This window comes from Argiope bruennichi, chromosome 3, assembly GCF_947563725.1.
Source record: "Argiope bruennichi chromosome 3, qqArgBrue1.1, whole genome shotgun sequence".
Lineage (NCBI taxonomy): Eukaryota > Metazoa > Arthropoda > Arachnida > Araneae > Araneidae > Argiope > Argiope bruennichi.
Genome location: NC_079153.1, coordinates 78,540,613 through 78,564,930, shown reverse-complemented (window position 1 = coordinate 78,564,930; position 24,318 = coordinate 78,540,613). Strand labels below are relative to the sequence as shown.

General features: G+C 29.4%; 1 protein-coding gene across 5 annotated transcripts in view; it reads right to left on the bottom strand.

Moving 5' to 3' along the window:
* LOC129963934 (transcription factor 21-like) overlaps positions 1-24,318 on the bottom strand; it is a 189,252-nt gene that overhangs the window by 40,887 nt on the left and 124,047 nt on the right. The window lies entirely within an intron of this gene.

The window sequence follows — 24,318 nt, the reverse complement described above, 5'->3', positions numbered from 1 at the left end:
CATAAGAACAGTTGTATAAGTTAACAGTCGTCACGGAGGGAGGAGAACAAACTAGTTCAATTGTCAGTTTCTTCGTCTGACCATGGTTCAAAATTTCGAGATTCGTTTAAAAACAACAACTTGCATTACTCTGAAAAAAAATGGAAATAAACATAAACTCGAGGTATATTGTAATGGGTTTATCTTAAAAAATATTTATCGCACATTTATTTTTATTTAGATGCAAAATGAACCCGGAAAAGTAATGGTAAGCAATATTTCCAATAATTTTTTTAATTTCCCAAAATGGAAATAGTTTGCTACGTTTAGAAATTATATTAGCTTTTTATTCACAATTTAATCTAATTTATTTTCATTTTGTGCAGTGCTATAACATTTATTTGTATCACAGACTAATGATTTAAAGATATCATATCAGTTCATTGAAATACGTCAAATTATAAATATAAAATGTCAAAAATTTATTAAATATATTTCATGTTCCAAGAAAATGCTATAAAATCAAATATATAATTTAGATTTTTAATCTCATGCAAATCATTAAATAATAATAATAAAAAAAAAACTCTAAACTTTTTAGTAGAGTAACAATTTTAACCTGAAAAATGGACTATGTTCATTGGATGCATATTCCAAAACAATTCTCTCGGACAGTAAAAAAAACAATGATACGTATAAACACACTTCCCCCCCCCCCCCAGAAGGTTAACTCAATTTAAAGTTATAACAAAGAATGACAGAGTTAGAAGTACATTAATAACGAGCAATAATGGCTAACAATTCTTGGCTAAACATTTCTATTCTCAGAATTTGAGATTTCTAGAAATATAATTTTTCAAGACGATTTTATATTTTAATAGTACTTTATGATGTTGTTTATGTTGAATTTTGAGTTGTCTAGCTTTAATTTTTAAATACTAATTAATTCTGTAAAAGACTACTTGAAATTTAACTTTAAAAAAATAAGTATATGTTTGGCAGAATATAATTCTTATTCGGATTTGACCATTACATCACACACGCACAGAAACAAAAAAATTCCAACAATATGAAATGTTCTTTTTAACGCCTTCATGTTTATAATTCACGCTACTTATATAATTAAAAGTAATTTCTTATTATTTTATTTTTTTGACTTTATAATACCTTCATTTTGTTTTTAGACATTTTTTTAAAAATTGTCTTGTTCATGCATATAAATATGGAAATTTTTATTCATATTTTACTCACTTTTTGATGTGGTTGTGTTTCGAATTTTGTACACTCATTTAATCTTGGTAATGATATTTTATTTTAAAATTTTCTAAATTTAATTATTAAATAATTGATTAATTAAACTAAATTTTGATTATGTACTAGCGGTGCCACTAGGTTAGGAAAATTGAGAAAAAAGCATGTTAAGATTTTATATAATTTATAATAATTAGTTATCAAATAAAAATTTAATAAAAATAGGAAATAGTTGAAATAGGAAATTGAACTTATAGTACTCTAATGAAAGTAAGGAAATTTTTTCTAAAAATTGCTTTTATGAAATTTATTATTGAAAAATAAAAAAAGAGATTTTAATAATTTTTTAAAAGTCTTTCATATTAATTTTTGTTTGTAAGAAAACGCGGAAAGCCATTATGTTTGTCATGAGGAGATAAAAAATTATTCCAAATAAATTTAAAAAATATGATTAATACAAGATTATGGAATGTTTATTTTGGAGTATTATATATTGTAGATTCAATAATATCGATTCACAAAAAAGCGAAAATTGATTTTTCAGAAGATACTGGAATCCAGAAATTAGTTACTTTAAAAGTTTATTATAGCCTAAACTTTTAAATGTGACTCTTTAGAAATGTGATTTTTTGATTCTTGCTTTCTTTTAAAGGAGGGGATAAATAAAAATGCAAAGGTTAAATATGTGAAAATTAACCTTTTTCTTAAATCAACATCGTTATGAAAATTTAAATATAAATTATCCAGAAGAAAATAAAAGAATCCAATGCTGAAATTATTACAGCCATTAAAATAAGAAATATTCATTTTTTTATTAAAATAATTTTTATTTATGTCTTACTTTAATATTTGGTATTTATTTTGACAAAAGATTAAGCGAATAGACAAGTAAGGTTGATTAACTCAGCCAAAGGTTTATACGCTCTTTTGAAGGGCAGGGATTCTCCAAATCTTATTTCCTACCCTGAGTGAAAACATTCTCCTGAGTTTATCGGAGATAATATCTGCGGATCCGAGGGTGGGAGGACGAAATCTGATAGATTTCCAACTCTCTCAATCGCGGTTAAGTCTCAATTTTTCTCATGCTTCGCTCAACTTAAGCTCTTGTTTGGACAAAAAATAGATCTCGTTTTGACGGTTGATGGGAGGTAGGGGATCATATACTAGATGCCGGGAAAACTATTTTGTATGGGATTCATGGATGATGCATGGAATAAATATATTTCAAATATGTTTATTAAGATCTTTATACATATTTCATATTTCTAATAAGTAAGAACAATAAATTAATTATTTTTAACATTATTAAAACATCAATTATTATCTTTAATTGATCTTTTATAGATTATCTGATAAGAGTTTAATTAGGTTTGAATTTACCTTTATAATTACTGAAACCTTGATTCGGTTGTTTAGATTAGAACTTGAGCTTTTGAAAATGCAGTCTTGCTGTCTGAAGGAAACAGAAGATGGATTATTTTAACTCTTTAAAGGGCCATTTTTTTTCTAGTCATATTATGTTAAAATATTTTTAGGCTTGAAATTAGAATAAGAAAAGGGATTCATTTAGCTTATTAGATAAATTTAATGTCATTAATTAATTAATTTGGTTAATTAATAATTAAGTAACAAATCAAGACACATCATTTTGTCTGAGATAAAGAACTGAAACATCTAAGTTTCTGACTTACCAAAAAAATTTGTCAGAAGTTATGCCAACCTACATAATTTCATACAAAGATTGATAAATTTGGTGCGAAGCATACTTCCCACGGCCCTAGAAAGGGTTAATTGACAATTACAAGGTGCATCATTACGACACATAAATAACTTCTACTTCACTCAAAATGGACGGATAGATTCGAACAGAACTATAAATCAAGAGTAATCGATATCTTATGAAATAGAACACATTTAAAACGAAATCAGTTGATTTCGTAGAATTATAATATGCTTAGAAGCACACATTACATCAATCATTGGTGATCCAATGGTCCTTCATGCCCTTCTACATGCTTTGAATTTGAATTTAATTCTCCATAAAATGGGTATCATGATTTCAGAGAAGTCATTTTCAATACGTGTCTACATATAAAGTAAATCATCTTCATGTTCCAAAACTAAACAAAATAAGAATCTAAACTAGTAATTTTTAATCAAGTGAGATACCCTTCTTATTGCAATGTGAAATAATAATCTCCATACTCCTACTATCTTCAGTTCCAATGCATGACCTTATTTGATAGTTTCTCTTTAGCTCAGAATTCTGCTTTTAGCTGTCTTTCAAATTTAGATCGTTTTAAATCCCCCCCTCCTTTTGTTTTTCTTCTTCTTCTTCTTAAAGGCCTAACGATAATGTGCGTGAACTCATACTTAATATTACAGCTGTCAATAATCTTATCATTATGCATTGCGGTTTAGAATATTCTTTTCTTTAATCACCCCCTCCCCCTTTCCCTTTTTTACATTAATTGAATTCTTGCAGTTTATTACATTTTAGTAAAATTGAATTTTTTTCAGATTATCAAAAAAAACAAAAAAAACACCACCATCTTTTTAAGAGAAAATGTCCCTTACAACAATAATTAAACCTTTTTTGCTAAATAATAATAAAATATCATTTCTATTTAAATCCATTTTAGTTAAGTTATTTTTATATCAGTGGTACTCTCTGTATTCATATTCACTGCCCTTAGCCCTTTAGATAGTCAGGGCATAGAAAATAAGACTGTGTATGCAAGTAACTCGAAATTAATAGGCACATGCAGGCTACTCAAAATTGATAGACGCATGCAAGCTACTCAAAATTGGCAGGCGCATGCAAGCTACTCAAAAAGATTTTGAAATCAAATTATTTAAAATACTAAATCGCAGCAGAAAAGCAAATAGGAAAAAAAATCAATCACATTCATATGAAAAGAGGTCTCAAGTAAAACTGATATGGAAAATTTGGTTCCAAATTTCCCAATGTGAAATCTTATTGAATATGGTTACATTTATATCGTATTTTGAAACTACACAAAGGCTATTTCTGGACTTAACCTATTATTTTGAAACATATTCAGAAATGTGGACAACATTTGAATCTGTTAACCCTTTCCAACTTTCTAGATCACTCCAGCGAAAAAGATGTTTGACTCTAAATGCAGGTGTAAACATTCACCAGCTCTCATAAACACGGTGAAAATTTTGTGAAATAAGGTTATAAAAATTCAGACCCCACAGGTTTGTTTGATACCGTCAACAAAAGTACTGATTATGATATGTTGTATATAATAATATTCAGCATACTGTTTTGAAATTTATTACACACTGTTTAGAAAGAAGATGAAATTTTAATGGTTGTATTGAAATTCTGTGTTAGTTCATTTCAAACAGCAATTATTATAACTAAAAACAGGTTCTTTTAGAAAGAATTTAATTTTTTGGTGATTAGTGCTCTCATCTTTTAATAAAACTTTTCTTTTCAACATAAATATTTTAAAACTAGTGCATATTAGGAACTACTCTCCTAGTTTCTACATAAGAACTTAAAAAGAGAGCTTCTGACTAGGCACTACTAATTTACTCTGAATTTCTCTAAGATTTTCCATGTTCTCCAATGGAAGCTTTAATTAAAACAGTTTTCCAGTCGATGTAGCCTTTTTCAAAAAAAGGAATGTAATTTCAAAGCTTTTTCGTGCTCAATCGCGTTTACTCAATTTATAGAGATTTTTGAAACTCCTCATCTAACTTTAATTAGGTTTTCTTCAAAACTTGGCGGCGAGGAAACTTCGCCAACTTTTCTTTGGGGGGGGGGGGTTACTTCTATCCGTACTCATTCTGGACTTTTCAATTGTAAAAATGGAAATGAAAATTCATGTGATTCAAAAGACAATGGACTCTCACACAACACGGGGAATACGTTTCGCGTTATATAGAAAACTATGTTACATGAAAAATGAATTATCAGACGAATTTATGCATTTTTAAATATGTCTGAAAATTTTAATTACCCTTATTTTCAATGAGATGGCAGTTAGTTTGAAATATCATTTTGTTGCGAGCAGTTATAAATATATTATTTGAAAATTTGTATCAAATATATGTAAAACTTCGTTAACTAAAAACTGAATAAAATATCTTCATCTTTAAACATGTCTATGTAATATTATGTTTTTATAAACAGCTATATTCTTACTTTCTCCCATACGAAATATTCGAAAAGAAAGTATTGAAATTATTAAGAAATTTAGTCCTGAGATTTTAATAAATCACTTCATTTCAGATCTGTATGAGTCAGAGAAAAGAAGAGAGAGAGAAAAAACCCACGTTTGGGATTATGCTTGTCTGTGAGCAAAATAACTCAAAATACTTTGAGCTGAACGGATGAATTTTTTTATGTGATCTTTACACCAAATTTGAATATTTCTATCAAATGTGGAATAAAATTTACGAACAGAAAGTTTTTCTGTTATCCGTATGAATATAAGTGAATACAATAACGACAAACGAAGGCGGATAAAATTTGATATTCAATTTAGCATCTAAGCTGCATATTCATTTCAAATTTCGAAAATCAGATAAATTGTCTGTCGATTCGCATGCAAATAAATATAACGACTTGTATCATTAAAATTTTGTATTCGTTCTTATTACTGAAATTATATATCGATGTCAAATTTTGGCTCAGTTGTTTGCAAAAAAGGTGTCCCAATCACTTTCTCGGTTTTCTACATATACTACGAAACATAAAAACCTAAAGTGTGGAACTTTGAAAATAGCAATTTGAGCACTCTTGGCGTCTTGCCTAAGGTCCTCATTTTTATGTGAGGATAAAAATTATTGGAAAGTATGCGATGATAAAGATGTTCTTTCCTCTTCCTCCCGTATAAAGTTTTTAGGAGACAACATTCTCTAGTTTAAATCCCACTGAATATTTGTATTGTTCATGTAAAAATACACACTTAAATTTTTTTTACACAAAAGAATCAAGAGCTGTGTTATAACGATACATTTATCTTACTTGTGATACGAGATTTATGGCGCTGTATGAGAACTAGTCGCCATTTTCTCTTTGTAAGCTGTCCGCTGTATCTGAAAATAGAAACCTCTTTGAATACACATTGAGAAATTATAATTTAGTTTTAGCTGAGATCTATTTCACTTGGTAAATAACTCAGTATTATGTTGTTAAATAACTCAGTTATGTTAACTTAGTATTATGTTGAGCTAGATGTCCAACCAAGATTTCATTCTCTTTCTAAAAAAGTTCATGAATGTAATACAATTTTATTTTTAGTTGAATAAGTGATGAAAATTTGTATATATGCACATTAGATACAAAAACTAGATATCTTTTGTATCTAACGTGCATAAGATACAAAAAAATATGCATATAGATAAGATGCAAAAGATATGTAGATATGCATAGTAAGAATACAAAAATGAAAATTCTCTTCCACAGTATAATTGATACTTTGTTCTATTTTTGCTGGCTCTCTACAGTTTAAAATAGTTGTAGATTTTTAAAACTGCGTGATAGAAATAATTTACAAAGTTTGAAACATCTTTATTTATTTTGTCTCTCTAAATTTAACTTAACCGAAATGATAAAAAAATTGGCACTAAATATATTTGATTATTTGATTCAGGCTATGCTTTATCATTAACAGAGTTTGTCTCTTTAAATTTTTTCATCCGTTTGGATAAGAAATTCTTTTGTGCTACTTTATTATTTTGTACTGACTTTTAAATCTGCTTTTCGAAGCAGTAATAAATTTTCGTTGAGTCAATCTAAAAACAAAATTTATTTTCTTTCTTAGTGACACCAAGGATCACCTTGATTATAAGAAATTAGATAATTTTTTCAATTACGTTTTTAAAAAATTTGATTTATAAAGACAAAAAAAACAAAAAAAACTCATATTTTTTCTAATCCTATTTATAGTTTTTTTTCTATTGTTTATACTTACCAAGTTACAACTAGCTTAAGCTGCATGCAAACTTGATGGAGCTTTTTATTTTTAATTAAACTACATGTATGGTTTATACAATAAATATAAATAATTAGTGAACATAGTTAAGTCAATAATGATACTTAGGACTCGAATTGTTCATAATCGACCAGGAATTTTGTTCTGATGATTTAAAAATTAAAAAATAATTTCGAAATGCTGATATTCATTTGTAATATAGACAATGAGCGCCCTATCTTGCTTTTTCATTAGTCATTTTTTTCCTTCTGGTTTTAATAATTTAACTGTAAGAATATATAAATATCGATGTTGATGGTGGTAAATTTGTACATTTATTGTATAATTAGGTAAGTAAAGTGTTTTCTTCTCATTTCCTCAGCACTTCTGCTCTTTTCGCCATTTGTCATTTTCGGAATTCATATTGCTATACAATATTATATATGTATTTTGCCTACGCTTAAAATTTGTCCCATGAATTCAAAGACACCCTGTATGCATGTATGTGTGGTGTGTGTGTGTATATATATATATATATATATATATATATATATATATATATATATATATAAACTCAGAAAGTGTCTTATATTCATGACACTTTAGTTATTAATTTTTATTGTCATTCTGTTTATGCTCATTGTTTGATAACAGAGTTTTTATACCATCAGTCTATTTAAATATTTATTCAGTGAGATAACTTAACCCCAGAAGTGTAGAATACTGTGAACTTAAAGAATTTCTCCAACATCGATTGTTTTTCTGTTGGATGTGTGATGAAATGCTCACTATCCGAACTCTTTCTCTGTATTCACTTACATACTGCCTTCTATTCTTTTGATTTAAACTCTTTTTATTTAATAAAAATAATAATAATTAGCATTCATTTTGTAAAATCTACGAATTTTAATTTTATATTATTATTTTTAAAGATTATAATTTAATTGAGACTGGTTTTCCGTCAAGAGTGAACAAAAGTGTTGGACATTGCGCGTCCCCTTATCTCAAGTGTCACGATTCTGAAGAAGGGGATGACACTTTGGGGGGAGGGTTACTGAAAGGTCTCACGTCATGGTCTCTGGATCGTGAGGGTGTTAAACGGTGACAAATCGAAAATCCCGCTGTCGCATCTTTCACACACCCACCTCCCCCAACATTTTCTTCTTCCAGAGAAAGGGGACTTCGAAAGTGTTTTTTTCCTAATTGAGTGTTGCATGATTGGCGTCTCGAGTGGCATTGTTATGGCGCCTGCAGCATTGTTTTTGTAGTGGGTGGTCCCCACAAGGGGGTCGTCTTCTGTGATGTTATTGCTCGCGGGGAGGGCGTGAGAATCGTTTCGATAACCCCATTTCGGTGTAGGGTGTTGGAGGAGGGATGGAAATTTTTTTATTTTGATATGAAGTGTCAGTTAAGTTTTTTTATCGGTGGCACCATCTTGTCCAAAAAGAGATTTTCTTCATTTCTTTCTTTTTTTCAGGACAGAAGATGCACTGCTTTTTCTTTCAACAAAAAATGTCGGAAGGAAAAGAAAAATTCAGTTGATGTCCTGTAAATAAATTATATTTGCCTTAAAAGAAAATCATATTAATTATTATTATTTTTTTTTTTTAGTTTACGTCTTAATAAAACTATTAATTTCATAAGTTGTGTCTGATTCATCAACAAGATCGACAATCACTCAACAATTTCCCTTCAATATACTTTGCAAGAAGAAGCGAGTAAATTCGGTTAATTCTGAATTTTTGCTATGAAATAAAAAACATTATTTCAATTTAAATAATGAGTAATAACTTAACATAAAGTATATATGTTAATAAAGAGGAAATGTTGAAAATAAAGAATGCCGTTCAAAAATTAATCTTACTTCTTGGAACAAAAGAAACAAGAACACAATAAAATTACAAAATCAATACATCAGAAATGGATCGCTGGAATATTAATCATTTATACTCATATTTGGTGTCTTACTCACCATTCTGTAAGAAGTACCGTTTTTTGGTTCTTTTTATATAACGATTATTATAAAAACCATATAATAGCAAAAAATCGTACATTAATTTTTAAGAATTATATTTTAAAAGAAACATATGACTATACTTTTAACTAAAAGGTTTTCTTCATGTATGTATAAATTGAATCTTATTGCACTTTTTCAAATTCATAAGGACCCCAGAAAAATTTCAATATAAAAGTCTAAAAATTATCAAAATTTTTATTGTTAATTTTTTTTTAATTTCTCAGTTTCCTGCATAAATTTCTTGAAGGCGCTATAAATGAAATATAATAGGATAAAATACAATTTTTATTTTACTGACTGAATTTACTTATCAAACTTAATATTAATAAAATAGACTATTTTATTTTATTTACACACTGATTGTCCGTTATAATATTTTAAAATAAATGGCAAAATATATTATTATATCGCCAGAAAGGTAACTTGTTTGGCTACTATATACTATAATACTTTTATCAAAACAGTTAGGTGAGATAAGTAAGTTTAAGTGATTTTTTGTTGTTGTTTCTAAAAATTGCTCTGTTTGGACTACTGATAGACGCTCAAATGAATTGTATAAATCAATGGGACTATAATTTTTAACTAGAGAAATAAACCAGAAAGCAGTTATGATAACTAGTAATTCTTATAAATTGGAAGGGCAATAAAGAAACAACGAAGGCTGAATCAATGAAGACTTTAGCACCAAAAATACTTTTTCTTTAACCATGCTTTTAAAAATGGAAGTCCGAATTCAGGGATAGTTACCTTAGTTTAATCTATACTAATTTTATGGTATACTTTTTTTCTTTCTGAAAGTGCATTTCTTAAAAAAGTTAATTACATTTTTTGAAGATAAATAAGCCCCAAAGATATTCTACCTTTTTAAAAAACAATTTCCTATTACATTTTTTCTAAATTTATTTCTATCTCATTATACTTTTAAAATTATTTAGGTGTGCCAGAGTTAGCAATCTCCTCGTGTCTTGTACGAAATGAAAATATGAATGTGTACTAAGCCATTTTATATTTTTGAATAAGAACAGTAAAATGATTCTGCCAAAATTTTTTGCAGGGTCATTTAATAAAAAGTGATTAATCAAATGACCATTCATGCTGTCGAAACTTCCACGACCCCTAAATTTTGCTAAGAGAGCCGCTATGGTCAGTTATTGATTGATTATCTTTCCTCCTCCTCCTCCAATCACATTTTAAACTTTAAAAACATAAATTAAAAATTGTTTATAATTATCTTCACTGAGCCAGTGAAGACTGACATCCACTACATCCTTAAGTCACTTAGATAGTCCTTTGTGTTCCATCGCGCATGGCATTACGGCACACAGTTTGAAAAATCATACGATGCAGAAACTAACGGAAATAATTTCCTGAAATGTTGGTGCATACTTCCTAATAAAAGTACCATGCCCTCTATCCCCCGCATAAAAATTGTAGACGTGGGCAAGGCTGTGATACCATAAGTATTAAGATTATTTTTTTAAACTTAAATTTCCACATATGAGAGTTTTGTGCTTTATAGCATTAGAAAACCGAGTATGCATTTTTGAATGCCTTTTTCTTTTACAGATTTATTAAAAAGGAAATATGTGAACCATAACTGTGTCAATTGGTACTTCAATTTATTAACAATGTCACATACCAGATTTAATGTAATACACCGTTGCATTTTTCGATTATTACGTTTACATGAATGAAAATGTACAAATGGACGGACAGTCAATTATTTGATGGATTTGGTTCAAAATTTGAAGAGGATCCAAACTTTAATAAATCTGCATCAAATATACCAAACTGAAAATTTCTTATACCAAAGAATCAAACTAAATTTTACAAACATTTATTCATCATCAAACAAATGTACCGAATGTTATCTATTTAGCACAGAAGTTCTCAATTTTTTCTGAACCACTGCCTCTTATATCCTCACCCTTCCCTCGCATACAAGAGATAAAAATATAGCGCCACCTTTTCCATAATATATTGAAATGTTATTGTTTCTGAACCGGCTATCGCCCCTCATGGAAGGCGTCATCTCTCACTAGAAGTTTTTACTACCCTAATTGGGAATCTTTGATTTAGCTCTTTGTACTTTGTAGTATCGTGTTCACTTGCCTTTTGACAGGCAGATAAATAAACTTTCTGTGAATGAATTTAATTCAAAATATGATAGAAATGTACAAATGTGGGGCAAAAACCACATATCAAATTTCATTTCTCTATTTCAAAATGTTTTTGAGTTATTGTACTCAAACAGACGAGCATAATTCCAAAGAAAAGGGGGGGGGGATCCGAATTCGGTTTCGACGGTTCGGGAGCATAGAGATTCGCCCAAAATCTTTAGGGTGAATTTCTTGAGGATTACATTACTTTTCTCTTTGTATACGAGAGAGTTAAAAAAGCATAACCCAATTCCGATCTCTCTGCTGTCAGTAAGAGAGAAAGACAGGATTCCTCATACTGGAATCCGATCCAAATATTGCAGATAAGGAGCGCGTGCCGTTTCCTTAACACATGCGCATAAAGTAGCCTTAACGGCCAGTTAACAACTCGTAAAAGCCATTCCAGCAAACTGCCCTCGCAAGACGACTTTATGATTCAATAAGATTCTTTATGAGGCGTCGAGGAAGCGGAGCACGTTTCAGCTGTCACTGTCGCGAGTCCGGGACAACGGATCCCCTGATTTAATGTCCCGAATTCTCTTAATGTTTTCTCTCTAATATATACAGAGGATGGTCAACACGAAAGGAAGAAACAAATTATAGTAGATGCCGAACACCGCTGGTAGTGATTATTTTGAGTTCAAGCTAAAGTGAACACTACATCCAAAATGCTTTAAATATAATACAATTTTGTAAATATACACGGTAATAATAATACACCTATACACACAAAAAAAAGACCGCATAATATATTTTTTATTACTTTTTCATTTTAATTAGAAAAAGAAAAACCAATATAATATACAAGTTTGAAAAATAGTTATTTTTTTTAATATTTTCTTAAAAAGTTATCGAGACAATTGAGTTATCAAGTTTTCGTTCAATAAACCTTTTATGTGAATAGCGTTTAGCAAAAGGTTCAGCTTGGTATCTTTTCTGATCTTAAGCGACGAAGGGATGTAGAGTTTCGTGAGCTGATGGTCGTTTCTCTTCTACTACCTGTTAGTCAAAGGACATGATGTTAAAAATTGTCAGTTTTTACCAATTATTTGAACGTTTTAAAGTGCTTGGATTTCTATTATTGTAGAAAAGGAATTTGGAGGAATATTGAGAATTTTGAAGAGAGTTTCTTAAAGTGGTCGCCTGCTCCTCGTTTAACAGGACGATAGATGTATAGGAAGAAGAGGAGGAAAGTCAGAGATTGACCACTTTGTGGCTGGGGGCCAACTGCCTCAAAGAGGATGTCAGTTCGGTGAATTGGCCGGTATTATGGATTGTTTATGTTAAGGATAACAAATCCTGTCGATACTGCTTCGGTTTCGATACTGCAATCGGCTACAACATTGCGTGTCGATACTGCTTTGTTCAGTGGTGTAGGTTTGGTCGGCTGTACACAAGAAGCTCCTCTTCATCGTTCTGATGCTGTATGCAGTCATCGCTTCAATTCATCAGCGATTGGCCTATTATTCCTTCTGCCAGTTTTTATTTATTTATTTATTTCGTTTAGTTTATGTCAGCACTCAACCAAGACTTTGAAAGATTTGCTGACTTTTCAATAAATCAGGATCCTTCTCTCGATTGGTCCTAATAAAATCTCCATGCCGAAACACCTGAACATCGGAACTGAACACTACAAGTGAATTGTGGATTACTAGAGGTGGCAGATTTTTTTTATATATCTGGATATGGAAAATACAGCAAACGAATCGCTTTCACTAAAAAAAATTACGAGATCCATCACATAATAGCTCTATAATAACCATAACAGGGGCCCCATAATAGCCCCTGTTAATATTAATTAATCTAATCGATTATCGTTTATATTAAAACCTATAAATTACTTATTTTTGTTATTCTAAATAATTTAATTATGTTATATCGAATTTCAAGCATTTTTGTTTTTTACTATATCTAAAAAAAATTTTTTTTGTTCGATCCAGATTTTTATGTTTTAATATCTAGTGTTCGACACAGATCCCTAGAGTGTCAAATCCTCCCAAACATAATAGAATTTATTCATTAATTTCTTTATAACTCCAGTGATTCTGCAATTTAGTGATATTGCTTTATTTAATAAAAAAAAAAAGCTAATTTTACATATTAGCTAAATGAACACTAATATTTTTTTTAAGCAGGAGTTTTTGTCGTCGAAACAAACTAATTTAACCCAATACTTGCTTTCTTACTTTAAAGACTTTCACAGATAAAAGCCTCCGGAAGTTGTTGAACTCGAATTTCATCGTTTACGCGCTTTCCTGAGCCGATTCATTTGGCGACAGGAACAACGTAAACGAAAGAAAAGGCCGAAGCTAAATATGTTTGTTCTTTAAAATGTTCCAGCTGTAAAATAGGAGGTAAGTAGTTTTGGTTTGGGCTTTAAAAACCGTCGTTTTTAGTGTTCTGTTTTCCCTGCGGCGAGAGCGTGTCGTGTGCGAGATAAGGGACAGCTGTCATCGGGAAGCGGCTGCCAAACGCTTTGTCTAAATTCCGGGGCAATAAAAATTGTCTGCATTCCGTGACGCTTTTTCCAAAGGCTCTGGGAAATATAAGAAAAGATATCTTTAAAAACGACGGAATGTGTTTTATGAGAGTTAAAGAAATGTGTATAATTCTTTGAGGAAAATATATAGAAAAAATATATGTTTTTATGTAAATTTATGCATTTGAAATTCAATAGTATGATTTCTTAAATCAACTTCCTAATTTTTAATACTGTTTTGGGATTTTAATCGTAGCAATGTATGCCATTCTAGAATTTTAAATAACAAAATAAATATAAAATTAAAGATAATTTTTTTTTTTTACTTTAATGAAAAATAATGTAAACAAACGAACTGAATGAACGTCTTCGTTTCATTCAATTCGTTTTGTAATAATCTGCACTATTTTTTACTTTCGCGTACACGAAATGCAGAAAAAATATTATAATCATCAGAAAATCCGAAATAGAGATTTTTGACGAATCTCCACATTTTAGACCTTTTCTGAATTTAAAAAAAACATTTTTGATATTATGTCTGCCTATATGCCTAGCTGCCTGTGAAAAAGTTAACTCATAAACATTTTGAGCTAAGCAAGTGAAATTTAGTACAAGGTTTATTCATCAAATTTATATATTTTTATCAAATTTTGTGTGAAATCCATCAAGAGGAATGTCTGTTCATCTATCCGAATATAAATTAATACGATAACTCTAAAAAGAAGTGAACTAGTTTGAATAAAATTTTGTACATATATATAGCATCTAAACAGCAAATTTTCTATGAAATTTGGAACCAAATCCGTCACAAGCATGTAAACGCGATAATTCAAAAACGCAGTGACATAAATATATTAAATTTTGTATTGATTAATAATTACAATTGTAGTTCTGTGTGAAATTTGGATTTCAGTGAGTCGAAAAAGACTCATCTAATGCACAAAATCGATTTTTTAGGATTGTCTCATGTCCGGGATTAATTGCCAAAAATCAAGACCTCTCCTCATTTCGGAGTTCGTTGAGGGTTTTCTTCCACACATTTGTTACTGTCAGAATCATCAACATTTATTGGTTGGTTTTGTTCGCCACAATTTAACCATTTTTCAAAATTTTAAGAGGCAACGAAATTGCTAGAGGCGAAATTGTCAATTGCAATACATTTTAAGTAAACTGTCATAACAGTTAATTATTTCAATTTGGTCTTTAACATTCAAATCAATTCTTTTTTTTTAAATTCATTTTGATTTCGTAATTCATTCGCATGTAACGGAGGTTTATGGCTGTTCAGATAGCAATTTACACCTGGTGGCATAGTTGTTTATTTAAAACAATCCATGCTGTTACGGTTAATTCCTTACTTCAAAATTGATAACAGTAAAAAATATAGTGGCCCCCCTAAACGAATATCTTCGTGTACATTTTAGTACTCCAGTTCGGAACATGAGGATTTTGATTATGCAAAGTTAAGGAAATCGATTTAAGCGGAATCAACTGTAATATTTTCAGTCTACAGAAAGATGGAAAATATTTTAACATATACTTTTTAAAACAGCAACCCTATTTCTTAGAGAATATTCAATTAAATGTCAACGATCAAGACGATTCGCAATAAAAATCGTTAAAATTTTCAGTATTTAAACAACTTTTTCTAATTTTAGATGGAAATGTCTGTCCGAAAGTGGTTTCTAATACATTAAAAATTAAACACCCAACTTTTCCATTTAAAACTGAAACAAAACATCTCTCCTCTCTCTCTTATTTTGTATCATCTGTTGAAACTTATATAATGGACACTTGATTATTTGAAATTAAGAAGAATCGAAAATCTTATAAATAAATGTATAATAATTTAATTTTTATCTCAAATCTTAAAATAAAACTACGCGCATAAATCCAGATAACTGCAATAGGTTCGCGAACCACACTCTACTGAATCCCTGTTTACCAAAAAGTAAGAAAAAAAGAAGCCAAAACTTTCCCAGCCACGATTTTTCGAATACACAATCGACCACATAAAACCTAATCCACAAATCCGCCGAAGTCCGGAAACTGCATGTCATTTTAATTTAATAATTCTACAAAATGGTGCAAGATCTTTTTGACATCGGGAACCCATTTCTCTCATTCGAACCGAATTCACAAAAAAAGGAACTAATGCCGTGCGTGTTGTATGCCATTTCTCTGTCACTTCCACAGGAAATTGCTGGTGAAGTCGTCTGTGGTTAGTTGGAACGCTTCTACAAGTATCCGCTACTGCATGTAAACGTCTTCACCAATTATTGCTTCGTTTCATCCGCTGGTTACTCGATATCCCTGCTCCATCCGATGGCGGTGCTTTGAGTGCAGATTTGCTTCGAGATTTTTCGCAAAGTTATGTTTTTTCGTTGGCAACGATGCAAGAACAAGGAAACAAATTAGGTAAACAGCAGTCCAGGATGGATAGTTTGTTAATTCTGTGATAAGATCTTCCTGTGTCAGACTAAGTACTTGTTATCTTGCTTTTTTTATATATATATATATAAATCTAGAAATTTTCAACTTCTCCTATAGCCAATGATAGATAAATTGTATTTATGCTATGAAACCACAAATATGATTTGAATAAAAGAAAGAATAAAACTTGTATATTAGCGAATACGAAACATGTATAACACATTTTTATAATTAATTTAAAATTGATAATGTTGATTTTATCCTCTATTCAACTGATTAGATTACGCGATTTCGGTTTCACAAACTTGAATTTCATATTTCCCTTTGCTTGAACATGCAAACACAAATTTAAAAGAGTAAAATTCTTTTAAAAATTTGTAAAATTGGAAATTCACCAGTTCCCTTTGTTGCTTATTTAGTTTTTTTTTTTTTTTTTTTTTAAATTTTATTTTTGAACAGTAAGATTGCAATGGATAAGGACACAGAGCGTAGAGAAATAAAATTATTAATATTTTAGTAGTTTTATTCTTGCAAATTATACATCTATACATATATGAAATCTCCTGAAAGCATCTGAATGTTTGAAAGAGAAAAACTCGAGAAATACTTAACTGGCATTGGAGATATTTGCATTGGTTTTTTTTTGTGTTTTTTTTTTTGTTTTTTTAATATTTTTAATTCATATAAAATAATACAAGAGGAAAAGGAAAAAATATTTTTAATTCATATAAAATAATACAAGAGAAAAATGAAGATATATTTTTAATTCATATAAAATAATACAAGAGAAAAATGAAGATATATTTTTAATTCATATAAAATAATACAAGAGAAATTAGTAGCATCCCATCTTTTGCAGTGAATGTTACAGGAAAATGGGCCGATAGAAATGTGTACCGTAAAATGAAATGATTAAAAATAATGAAAAGAATGGGGAAAAAAATATTCTGATGAATGGCATTCAAAATAAATGAAAACTTCATGACAAGCGGTGTTACTATTTTCTATTATATGATTGCAGCAAAAGTTGCCGAGCTCATCGATTGTCATAACTATACCATTTCTTACTGAACGCTATCTCATATCTAATAGAATTTATTTTCCTTTCAGAATAAAAAGGGTCAACATTTTCAGTTAATAAATTCATGCCTTTTTCCTAAAAGTCCACTAACCAATAACATCGAGTCATAAAGTTGGTTCTCTCTTGGCACTCAGGTAGATTGCCCATAAATATCACTAAGAAAAGGGGTTGTCGAACTTACTGCTATTATAATAATATTTACGCTCCCATCTTGATAAAATATATGCTTACAAGCAGTACAATCAACGTATGTACAGGAAATACAATTCCTGCCATCACCATATTTATTATCCATTAATAATCTGAATTTTATTAATTCTTGAGAAACTGATTCGCAATAGAACGCTTGACACAAAAAGATCAAATAAAATCCTAACATTTCTGTTTGCAGCTCTATCTTTCTTAACTATCCAAAATTTAAGAGAAACGAAGCTTTGCTTAATAAATAGCAATAGCTAAAATTTGAATTTGTTCCCTCGTTTTCTCGGGATAACTATTAGGATAACCACGTTGGCTACTCTACATAGCCTAAGAAATGCTTTCGGATTAAGTGTGATTGACCGGGCCGCAGCAACAGCAACTAAGGCAGGAACAAAGATTGAGTCTAAGGGCCATCACCGGAAAGATTTGGAGTCTTGGAGTAAAGGAAGTCTTGCGTCTGTTTCATACGATTCTATTTTTGAAGTTATCATATCTAAATTTGAAAACTGTGGTTCAATTTATAAGGAATAGTTACTATAAAATGCATAAATAAATTAATGTGACTGATACAACATGACCTAAAATGGTTTTTAAACCAGACTAAATCAAACCATATATTGATTGCATGCTATGGAAAATGAAATTATTAAACAGTTACTTTTCTTTTTTATCAAACTCTGTTCAAAATACGAAAAGAATAACGAAGGTTTTATTAAAGGTTTCATTACATTAATTAGATAGTTAATTTCTTATGAATCAATATGAATATGAAAGTATATTTTGGTATCAGTATTGCCATTCCTGATAACGAAATTATTTATTCACTTAATAAATAATAAAATCAACAAATCTTAGTTACTGAATTTTGTATCAATCTTTAAAATTTTTTAATAACTGATAGAAAAAATTAGCTTTAAAAATCGCTTAGTGCAATCTGTAATTTTTCGAAAAATTACGAGTTTTAAAAAGTATTTTTTGAGACTAATATTCTCGCTTTAATTAAAAACCAGGTGGAAACGATAAGAGGATTTCGTGTTTTATAATATTGCATATATTTTTTTTAAAAACTTTTTTTTATCTACACTTACATCCGCATTCCATCTATTGCCAATATTAAATATATTTTTTATTTTCACAAGAACTGAAATTTAATTTGATATATGACAAGTTCCTTCATCGTTTTATTTTTTAAGTATTTCAAATTTCTTTCATAAAAAGTGAAATGGAAATAAATTTTTTAAAGATTTTTGTTATAATTAATTATAAATAAATAATTCTTTTGCTAAAAATAAAATGCAAAAATATTTTCCTCCTGAGCAGCGCCATATGTATCAGTGTGTTAAACATTACATCGAAAAGTTTAGGACCGCGTTATCGTACTCATATTATTCCATGTTATGACATGGCCTAAATGAAACGTAAATATTTGGAATTAAATCTGTTTTTATAATTTTTTTTATCAGAATTCAAAAATCAGAATGTAATTCTTAATTATGGATTGCTATTCAAATGGCATTGCATAAAATTAAAAGCAACATTGCCACGAAGGTTTTTAAATAATTTTAATCCTGTTAGATTTTTAAGTCTTGTAAATAAAAATAATTAATCAAAATAATATCATTAACCAAAAGATTTTTTTAGTTATTATTTATTTTTTACATATTGCTTTATTTATCAATGATAAATTCTTTGCTTTAGTATAAGTAATTCGATCAGTATTTCTTTACTTTTGTATCTTTATGTTTAAGTCAAATTTATGCATTTTTTAAAAATGATCCATAATTAAAAAAAAAATATCAGCGGCGTTATTTTATTTGCTAATTTAAAAAAAAAAGGCGGAGAAGGATTCAGCTGACAGTTATTATTCATTCATCCATCTTCAAATCGAGAAGTATTAATCTCCTGTGCTGCCATCTATCATCTTTATTAAAAATAAAAAAAGTCTGAAATACCAAAAAATATTATCTGAAAATGCAAATGAAAAATTCTTTTTCAAGTAAAGAAAGCCACTTTTGGGACCCATTTGCATTTAAAATTCTTAGAAATCTTTAAGGCGTGTTAAAAAAAATCTATATATTTAAAATTTTCCATTTAATTTAATTTAAAATATGATTATATGACATCAAAGAACAATGAAATATTATGCACAATTTTGAATCTTTAAAATGTTTAATTATAAAATCATATATTAAAAAATGCAATTTTTCATTCATAAGTTTAAAATGAGAAAAATTGGGGCTGTGAAATAATATTTATAGAAAAAATAACATAAGACTCATGATGGCCTGCTCCATATATAATGAAAAGCCGGTTAATGAAAAATTTGAAATATGAGCAAATTGAATAATGAGCACTTTTGCGAAAAAGTTGTTTATATCCACTCGATTTAGTTCAAAATAATAAACATCTTTCTAACAAACACAAGAGGTGTCACAATTAAAATTTACAGAAATGCACTTTGCTGCCATTTGTTGATGCACCTGAAGAATAAGTGAACTGATGAAAATGGTGCACTAAATGATGGCCAGTAATTAACTCACCAGGCGAACAGATGAGAATGGAAAACGAAACAAACAAACAAAAAAAAACCTGCCATTTATAGAGACAAAACAACGACAATCTTACAAGCATCTAGGTACAATTTCTGGATGAAGTCCTGACAAATGAGCATACAACCTTTTTTTGAGGGCTGCATAGCAGATATATGTTCTCAAGATTTCTGCTAATGCTAATTAGAATATTATCTCACACTAACACTGATAATATCATTGTTAATGCCAAGGATGAATTAAACCTTCTATGAGAGTGAAAGCAATGCAAGTCTAGAGGCTCCTTTCCCCCCTCCCCAATCTTTTTCAATCACTATATAACAGTGGAAAAACTTGGAGAAATGAAATGAAAAAAAATTATGTATCACTTCCATAAGAGATTGAGTATCCTTCTTATAAAAAATACAAAATTAATTTTAAAGTAATATTATACAAAATAGTAAAAAAGAAATAACACAATTTAGGTAACTAATATTTAACTATGGGATCGCACGCTTTTTTTTTAATTTTAGGTTATCACATTTTTTTTCCAGAATTATAAAATAATATGTTATGAAATTTGCAAAAGAAAATTAATTAAAAATGTTAAAGGAATAATGTTCCAAAATGTAAACATTATTTGATTTCAGCTAAGTAAGTTCAAGTGCACAGACTTTATAACCAAACGAACGCACAAAATTAAATTGTTCTGAAATAACCAAGAAAAAATGTCGAGAACTCGGTGTCCCCTCAAAGTTGAGGTACCCTTCCGCAAATCTCTATTTAGTCTATTTGATATTCCCGGCCTATTTAGAGGGCCTAAAAACTGAGCATCAACGAAGAAATATGCATTATAATTAAGAAACTTAGTAATAAATCATTTAACTAGTTATTTATTTATATATTTTTTTTCAGAATGAATTTATCAATTTCTTTAAGAATATACGGTAAATCGATGTTAGGTTAGCGAACAATTTGGATAAAATAACGATAATCTATTTGAATAGAATGTAATCATCACACATCCGTCTTATATATGCTCGCTCTTGAGCAATTTTTAAATTCTAATGCCAATAAAATGTTATATTTTTTCAGTGCAAGTGCGAAGATATTTCTCTGATATAGAATGTTAGCACAAGATAGCCATTGAAAAAAGTAATGGGGGATTTTGTCGTTGCATACCCTAAGATTGAAAATGTTTTACTTTATTTTTACATGGTCGAGCACACAATGAAATAAGTCAATAAATGTAAGCAAGTGATGAAAGTTTAGTTTTTAACAAAATAGGATTGATTAGGGGAGAAACCAAATACGTCTTGTAGTTCCACAAAATCAAATCGACCGTCTCTCTTCAGTGGCTCCCAGGGAGTATAATATTTTCGTTCTTCATTATCACCAGTGGAATAGCAAGAGTAAATTGATCTCGAGGTATGGTATTGTTTTACTGCCCATGTATCGTATTTGTCTTTAAGAAGCGAGGAAAAAGTATTAATGCTTTGTCTCTATGGAACTCCCCAATAATCCCACTTAAGGCATATATGTCCAAGATTTAAGATTTTGTTACGGATCATGAAACGAAAATCATGAAACATTCCCTCAATGGGATTCAGTAGTTCACTGGTTTCATTACAAAATAGTTCCGATCAAATGGAGTGGAAGGGAATTCCATACTCTCTTGATGTTATTGATTTCTTGGATTATATCAAGGAAAGGTCCTTTGCCAAACCATTGGATCCTTTATAGTTTAAAAAACTAACTTATGACTAAATATAAAAGTTTCTATATGATAAATGCTTGTGAAACCTGAGGTCTCCCCCAAACTTCCTCGCATACTTTATAGTAAATTTGTCAAGCTGAAGAAAGGCTTACTTGACATTGGCCTACAATAATTACGAAATATTAACATTTGAAGTGAATTTAGCTTTTTATTGAATCTATCGTATCATCCTTGCCGAGTTATACGGCTATGAATCCCTGACATGCGTTAATAGTATCCAAAAATGGAATATGTGTTTTGTATACGTTTTTCTCAACCAGTGGAAACACAAATTTAATAAAAAACTGCACTTTTAGTCACAAAATCCCATACCAAATTTGATTTAATTCACTACCTTTTTAAATTATCGCGTATACATGTATTTGAAAGCACGAACCGATAGACAATCAACTCTTTGTTGGATTTGGCTCTAAATTTGACAGATGTCTACACTATAGACGTTAAATCTGTGTACTGAATTTTATCATCTAATTCTTCGTTTTGTAGTTATCGTACAGAAATCTACAAATTTGGTGTAAACATCGTATACCAAATTTCAACCTTCTAGTTCAAAGCGTTTTGGGGTTATCTTTGTCACAGACAGATGGACATTTTCCAGAAATGTATTTTTCGAACTCGGGAGGTCTAAAACATATAATTCATTAAAATTCTCAAATTCGAATTTTTTTTAAAAAAATTACTATACTTTCTTTATACCATATATATATACGAGAAAGTAAAGATGAATGAAAGGTTTTGTGTTCATCTTGTATATTAGGAGAGGTTATATAATAGAGGCAAATTTAAATATCTTTATATTCATGATTTTGACTTCTTATACCGTGCTCGAAATTGCAAAATGTTTTCAATTTTTTTGAAGAATGAATCCATTTAATTCAATTGCAAAATTTGCAAATTGCAATCCATTGATATCCATTTAATGAATCCATTGATATCCATTTAATAAAGCTTAGAAATTGCTCAAAGCAATTACAATACAGGCGAATAGGTAATAAATTTTACACACACACACACACACACACACACACACACACACACACACACACACACACACATATATATATAAGTTGCATTATATGAATGATATTATGATTTATTATGATGCCACGTTCTCGGCATCATAATAAAAAAACTCCAACACCAAGAAAAGGCTGAATGTAATGATGTCAATTAAATTCTCTTAACCAACAAAAACAGAAAAAATGCTAGATAGCATTATACAGTTAATTCTGAGGTTTGAATTTATCTCTACTAATAGTAAAAATGAATGTGTGTACGTGTATTGGAAGGCGGGAATGTTTAATTCGAAGCGATTTTTAAAAAATTAATTAAGAAATTAATGCAATTCTGGAATTTTAATTCCCGAAAATAATATAGCACAAGAATAATTTTTATATCATTTTAAAACTTAAAAAATTATCTTTTAAATGATACTAATTTAATTTTGTCCGAATTTTCGAAATTTTTCGAAACTATTTCGCCACAATGCATTGTTATATTGAAATTCAAACTGTTTCCAGGGTTTTATTTAATATTTAATCACTTGAGTTCCTTCTATTGTGGAAAAGAAAAATGATTCTATGTAATATTTGTGTCATTTTAATTCATGACATATTAAAAAATGAAGTTACTATGCCACAAAAGTTAGAAGACAGACGAAACAGATAATTATATTTTTAAGTTCTATGATGTCAAGGACATTTATTCTGTTATGATATTTCATTTATTCAATCAACAGAACAGGGGTACGACTATTAAAATTATATGACTTTAATTTCTGTCACAAATTTATGCTAAAAATATTTTTGTGAAAGAATCATGAATATTAAATGATGCACAAGAGATTTAATTGAAAATAAACGAAGCCAATATTTCCACCACACCATTCCAGCTAGTCTCCTAAAACATTAGGGTTAAATAATTCTAACTACTTGAATCTGTTATCAAAGATGCCATGGGTTACATCACTAGTAAAATAATTTCCATTCATCTATATTAATGACTGTATTAATAATTAAATAATTAAAATGGTTAAAATTCTTAAAATTGTATTTATAAATAAATTTTTAAAAAAAATCTTTTGGGAAAAATGAAACTCAAGCCGGTTGTCCCAAGAGATTTTTTTTAATTTATGTCTTTATCGATTTATAAGTAGAGAAACTATTAAACTTCTTTAAAATTTCAACCTCAAGGTAATTATGATTCTTCACATTTCACACCTCCTCCAAGATGAAGAAGACAATTTTTGCATCTGTGTATCTATCAGAATGCATCAGAACAAGATAAGTCAAATATGCAGCGAACTTGATGAATGAAATTTGGCACTTGCTTATTACCTTAAATTGTGGGCGTATTTTAAATTTAAGTTAAATCGTCCCAGAAAATTCTATTCTAAAATGCGCACTCCATAGCGGTATATAGATGAATATGCATTATCTTAACACATGAGAGTCGCTTTC